The sequence below is a fragment of the Bombus impatiens genome, unplaced genomic scaffold (assembly GCF_000188095.3).
Source record: "Bombus impatiens unplaced genomic scaffold, BIMP_2.2 scf_0647, whole genome shotgun sequence".
Lineage (NCBI taxonomy): Eukaryota > Metazoa > Arthropoda > Insecta > Hymenoptera > Apidae > Bombus > Bombus impatiens.
The window spans coordinates 261449-268022 of NT_177066.1; the positions used below are offsets into that span (position 1 = coordinate 261449).

Genomic DNA, 6574 nt, shown 5'->3' on the forward strand with positions numbered 1-6574 from the left:
GTCAGGAATCGCTGCCAGGATCGGTTACCGCGCCCACTAATTGCTCGACGATCAGGATTTCGCGTCGCGTACAGCTCCGCAGCGTCTGGTTGCCTCGAATTTCGGCAAATTGAAATTCAGCAGTGGCGCGCGGAGGGCATCGCAATCCCCACGACCCGCTTGGCTGTTCGTGCGAGATCAGAAGGAAACCGAGAGCAACGGAACGAAGGTCGCGCGATATCTACGCAGCGGGTATCGCCGCTTCTCCTCGTTGCTCCGTCTATTGACGCTCCAGTTTGCCTGATTGCACCTTTTGCAGCCATACAACGCGCGTGAATGAAACGGAAATCACGCGTGCTGCTTATTGTGCCCTGAGTCGCGAAAGAGCGGTCGATGCCTCTCGGATTCAATGGAATCCAGCGATCCTCGGCTGTCGTCGCAAACATCGTTTCGCGAGAACAAACGAAGACGCAGGATCGGGCGTTAAGTTTTCGCTCTATCGTTCCTCCACGATGCATCCGCTGCTCGAAGCTGGTGACACGACGCCGAGAGGTACACACTCGAGACGAGAGAGCAACGAGAGAGCGTGCTCTCACGGGAGAAAGAGCAATCGCAAGGAATCGCGTTGTCGCGATCCGTTTACGCGGCACACGCCACGCGAACAAGGAGCGTCCGGTAATTTTACCGTGAAAGATATCGGCGTGTCGAGATTGAGCGGGACTAAGGGGGAAACCAGTGACCCGACCGATACTCGGATTTGTTTTATGCCTCGTATTTCGTTATATTTTATGGCCGCTTCAGTGCCGACTGATAACATAAAACGGTCGTATAAAGTTCTCCCTTTTCCGGAGGAACGACGTCACACGCCACGACGGGAATCGAGTCTAGTTAGCCTAGGGGATAACACGCGACAGAAATGCCTCGATTATCGTTACACTGCCCCGCTGCTAGATATAATTCCGTGGGAAAAGATTGCCTGTAATTCGAGCTTAATTTAATAAGAGCCGTTCTCGTAGCCGGCTAGCGAAATAAAATGCAAATATCTCGGTTGTACGCCCGTCTAGGACCGATACATTCTCGCGCAAGAAATTCCCTACTCGCCGCGGCTTCGTCCGCCTGCCTTCCAGGAAACGCGAGATAAACTACCTCTCTATGCAGATGCAATCGAGCGCGCGCTCTCTCTAAGAAACGCAGCTCCTTCCGACTCGTTCTACTCGGATGACGAAACTCTTGTCCGCGCCTCTTTCTGCGTTCCAACGTTCCGCCCGTTAATTTCTCTCAAACGATTTCGCTCGGATCGGGAACGCGAACGATCGAACCGCTGGAAAATCCGACGGAAGCCCGACGATAGAAGCCGCGACAAGCCGGAGATTTGCTCGGCAAACGGTATCGGAGGTAGAGAAGGAGGAAGAACGGTCGGCGAGTCGCAGTCGGCTCGACGCGATCCTTAAACGAGGCCAATGAAACGGTTAAAGCCGTGCAAACAGCTGGCAAATCAAATATCGGGACGAAGGCGATTATTCGCGCGTGCAGCCGGCACGGGAAACGCGATTCCACCAGCCAGGAACGCGACACGACGACGCGAAGCGGTGCGTTTCCATCTACCGGAATATATACGCCGACGGAAGCGGACTCGCTGGTTCTCGCTCGTCCTCCTGGTTGACAGCGTTGATTTAAAGCGTCTGCGACACGCGTCTCGCCACGCCGACGCGACTGCGATTCACCTTCCGTGTATGTCTCTGCCGACGCGTTTCGTCGCGGCCAAAGAGGACACGCCGCTTCCGGTAATGGATACGACAATGAGCTCGGCTGCGAAGGTCTCGCGCCACGTCTCGCCATTGTATCGCTCTCCATTGACATCCGTGGACCGTCTAATTGTTCCCTATCCGCGCCCTCGGAGAATACCGCAACCGCTTACACAACCGTACACATCGTATCGCACGTCGAGTCGTCGGAGAATCGCGTACGATGGGCGCTGGCTGCATGGCAAATTGGCCCCGTCGTCGCCTTCGTTTCGAAGGGAAACCGTCGCGATGTCGCGGCATCTGCTTCGAGTCGAGAGACGAATTTCGCTGCGAAAGCCTGGGTGACGCGACGCATCGTGTAACATCGCCGGCGGGCTGACTTGGCAAATTGCATAATGACGCGCTGGAACGAGGGCTCCTTGCCGCTCTGGGACACGCACCATTGACATCCATAGACGGTCTAATTGGGCTCGGTTCGTGGCCCACGAGGGTAGATCGCAGTCGCATATTTCTCTCGCGCGAACCTTACCGGCGGCTTATAAATTTCCCTCTTTCCCCGGTGTTCGTTAATAAGGTGGTTGGGAAACGGGAAAGGGACGAAGCGACAGACGGCCGAAGGTGCGTTTTAAACGGAGCGGGATGGTGTCGCGAGCGATCCGCCCCGTCTAGTTTTTAATTAATCGACCCATTTCGTGCAACTCGATTCCTGACAGAGAGCGCAGCCGATCGAAACGACTAGCAATTTGTTGAAACGTAGCCGGAGCGCGGAAGGTTCGAGGCTCGTTTTTATCGGTCCCCAGCCAGTCATCGTCCATCCCGGTTAATTTAGCGCCGTTAGTAAATTATGCAACGGTTTTCAAACCCGATCGTGCGATATCGCTTCTGCAGCGCGAGTCGCCGCCAGTGTCGCGCTATTCAGAACAATAATAATTCTTGTTGTTAATTTATCGCACCCAGGTCCGGCGCACTTGGCGTCGCTTTATGAATCGGCCCCCGACGCGTCATCTCGCCCGATTAATCCGTGTCGCTGTCCCAGCCTTTTAGCCCTTCTCGCGCGTCCAACGAAAATTCTGCCGCTCGACAGAATCGCGAGATCAGATGGTTTGGCGAAATAAGGGTCGTAAATCTTGTCGCATTTCTGCAGCCAATTCCATTGGCTTCGAGTTGGGTTCGAGTCGCCGATCGCGCGATGCTCGTCGCTCTCCTCGTTTCGCGATTATCGATGGCCCCGATCGTCTCGCCACGCCATGTAAATTAATTATCGACAGCTCTGTCTCTGACGACGACACAGATCACCGCGCGGTGGAATCCGGGACGTACGCGCGTCGCGACGCACGTCGCCAAGGAAAATATTCACAGAGAGCGGCGTTATCCGCAGCTTCCACGCCGTAACGGCTAAAGCCGACCGACTTACGCGCCTTACCGAATCGTCGTACATTTCCGGCTTGTACAAACGCCCGGCGATGTTCGCACGGTCTGCCAAAGATCGTTGCGTTAGAACGAAATCGGTCTATGACCGCGAGATACGGAAAAGTTAGTACGAGCTCGCTGCGAGAAGTTGCAGTTTGAAAGGAAAGGACGATACGTGATCCGGAGCATCGGAGAACAGGGTGCCAGCTGAGCCAAAGAAGTAGCAAGTCGCGTGCAACTGGAGCGCATTTGGCACGACATCATCGATCGCGTCAAACAGTAATGCGGACTAATGCACGCCGGGCGCACGCTAATGTACAAGGGGAGAGCAAATTAAGGAGTTGATAAGCCTTATCGAGCGACGACTCACGTGCACGCGCAGCCCGGACCTTCTCGCGTGTATCGCGAGTGCGTACGTGTTGCTGGTAGCTTCACGCTGCCACACGCGAGTAAGTTCCCATTGCGAGCAGAATACATAGGTTCTTGGCTCGCGCTCCGGAACGAAGTGGCCCCGAATCCGTACAAGTGCATGCACACAGTGTCTGGAAGTGGATCGCGCTTGTGCATCGTCTTGAAAATTAACGACGAGACGGAACGGCATGGGAAACGAGGCAGGGAACGAGTCGGTTCTTTCCCCACCGGGAAGAAGCGCCACCGCACTCTCGAAATTGCATTGGAATACATAGGGACGCGGCGGGAATAAATGAAAACTCGGCCGCCTCCGGAATCCACGAAATTCGTTTCCAACCTGGACGTACTTTGTTCCCAGTGGCTGGCTCCGTGGAAGCAATCCGAAAGACGAAATCTCCCTGGGATTTTCTTTCTCGAATCAGACGAGTCGCTGCCACAAACAAATGTTTCCAACTTTCATCGGTCTCGATAATAACGAGCCGGTTTCGTGCGCCTTCCTAGGAGCCGTGCAGCGACGTACGCGGTCCCAGTAAGAAATAAGAAAACTCGAGGCGTTCTCGAAGCTCGAAGAGTATCGGAAATCGAAGAGCGAGGAAAAATATTTATTTCGCTTTTCCGAGCGTAGCGGATCTCCGACGCTTCACCGTTCGCTCGTTAACGTCGCTGATCGTATCGGAAATGGTCGAGATCGAAGAACACGATGGATTTCCTCGATCGAACTTTGCGCTACACGCGTCTTTGACTCGCTCGCGGCATCGACGACGACGACGACGACGACGTCCGATTTCGATGTAAATCCCAGCGGCGGTCGGTCTCGCGCGTCAACTAGGGCCGCGTCTCCTCAATTATCAGAGGGCCAGTTTTTCTCGCGACATGTCAAATTGTGCCGGGGATAATCGAGGCGGATACGATCGAAGGCTTTATTTTTCCTGCGCTCGGAGCGAGACGAGCTCGGCTCATCAATCACCGTCACTGCCGAAGAAACGAAACCGGGCGAAAGTACTTCGGCACTTCAGTACTTCAGCACTTCAGCACTTCAGCACTTCAGCACTTCAGCACTTCAGCCCTTCAGCCCTTCAGTACTTCAGTACTTCAGTACTTCAGCACTTCAACCTCAGTACTTCAGTACTTTAGTACCTTAGTGTCTTGGTACTTTGGTACTTTGGTACTTAGTGCTTAGTGTTTAGTCTTTAGTGTTTAGTGTTTAGTGTTAGTGTTAGTGTACTCGCGACGTTAATTCTATTTGTGCCATTCGGTTACGTGGTTATTTTCCTGACATACGCTCTGTTAATCCGCGGGGCGGAGAACTTGCGCGCAGGAGCGAAGGCAAACTCCTCATCGGCAGAGATGCGCGGCTTTTATCCGACTTTATTCCCGAAAGTTCGTCGAGATCATAAAGCGTGCGCGCGAATTTCGAGTTAAATCAAACGGTCCTCCCTGGGAAGCATTCCACGGCGACATTATCAATCGTTCATTCCGCACGGTGCACTATTCATGGGGTTATAAGGCCGCTTCTTCGTATCGCGAACACACGCGTGAAGAAGAAGAAAAAAAAGAAGAAAAGGAAGATGGAAAAGTACGAGCTTTCGTTATCGCCAATCCAATAAATATCGGGGAGAGCAACGAAGTAGGCGCCTAATCCCCTATAACTCCGACTGGTCCGTATCTTCGGTTGAAAAGTATTCGGGTAGGAACTTGAAAGAGCGGCGAATAGTTTCCGAGAAGGAACCGCCACACGGAGAGGGAGAGGAGGTCGCAGAGCCGCGTATAAAGACAGAAATGCGAAGACGTCGCCTGGAAAAACTCGATGCACCGGCACCCTGGTAATCGCTCTGTCCGTTCGGTTTCCTTCGACTCGTCTTTTCCGCTCTTGAAAATTTTACACGGTAAGAGCCAGTTTGCGAGTCAGCCCAACGTCTGGATATTCGGTGGAAGAAATTCACCGCGGAACCGTCTCGCCGTAAGACCGTTCGGGGAAAAAATCGACAACTATTTCGTGGAAGATACAGAAACGAGAGCGGTCGATAGTCGATATGGTTTTTCGCGTAACGCCATCGAGAGGTGGCAGATCGCGTTAGTTTACGGACCGAACGAGTTCTGGTCGAGCTGTTTGGTGCGCAAATTGCGCAGTTACACGTTCGTTTTTGTCGGACTCGACCCGCGTTTGATCGAATCGGTACGATCGAGTCTCGTCCTGGTTTGTCGCACAATGAAGTCAACGAACTGTTTCCGCCGCAAGAATATTTCGATACGATTAATCAGCGAACATTCGCGCTGAACTGGCTCTCCATTATCCGGCGTAATTGCGCGGCCAACGCGAGCGGCTAGATGGCCGTGGTAATTAGTTGGCAACTAAATTCGTTTCTCGTTCCAACTTTCGTCTCGTTCTTTGGCGCTTAAGGAAATCGGGAATCTGGGTGAACGTGGACGTACGATTACGACTTTGATCTGCCTTTCCCGCGAAATAAACTTCGTTTAACCTCGTCCTAGAAAGCAGGCAAACGGCAACGAGCGTGGAGGATTTGGTCTCTGCGTCGTATTTATCAGAACTTTTTCCACCGCGGCAATATCGCGAATCGGAATAAATTTCCACGAGAGAATGCCGGCCGCGTTGTGTACTCTCGCGCCCATCGAATTTCGACAACAACGCCTGCGACGAGTTTCCGATTAAGGGAAACAGCGCAGGACGTTCGAACTCTGCCATCGCTACGTTGAGTTTGCTCAAGGAAAAACCAATAACTACGTTCGATTCCGTGACGGAAGCAATCTCGAGGGACGGGCCGCAATTATTTCGCGTTTTTCGTCGCCGCACGACGTCGCTTCGAATCGCTCGCTGCGTTACGGAATCATCCCTCGTGGAGGTGTGCAATCACAGCCACTGACATTGAATTCCGCGGAAATCCGCGTCTCCTACCTCGGCCGATTACTTCGAGACAATGACGCTCTTCCGCGGTTTATCCGCAACACCGTTGGCGAAACAATTCCCGGCGTTGAAACGCGGCGTGGCGTCGCGCGACGCGTACCGATCC

At 53.3% G+C, this 6574-nt stretch overlaps 1 protein-coding gene across 1 annotated transcript in view; it reads left to right on the forward strand.

Annotated features, from left to right (window-relative positions):
- Window positions 1-6574, forward strand: part of LOC100743870 (semaphorin-1A-like) — a 118652-nt gene that overhangs the window by 88490 nt on the left and 23588 nt on the right.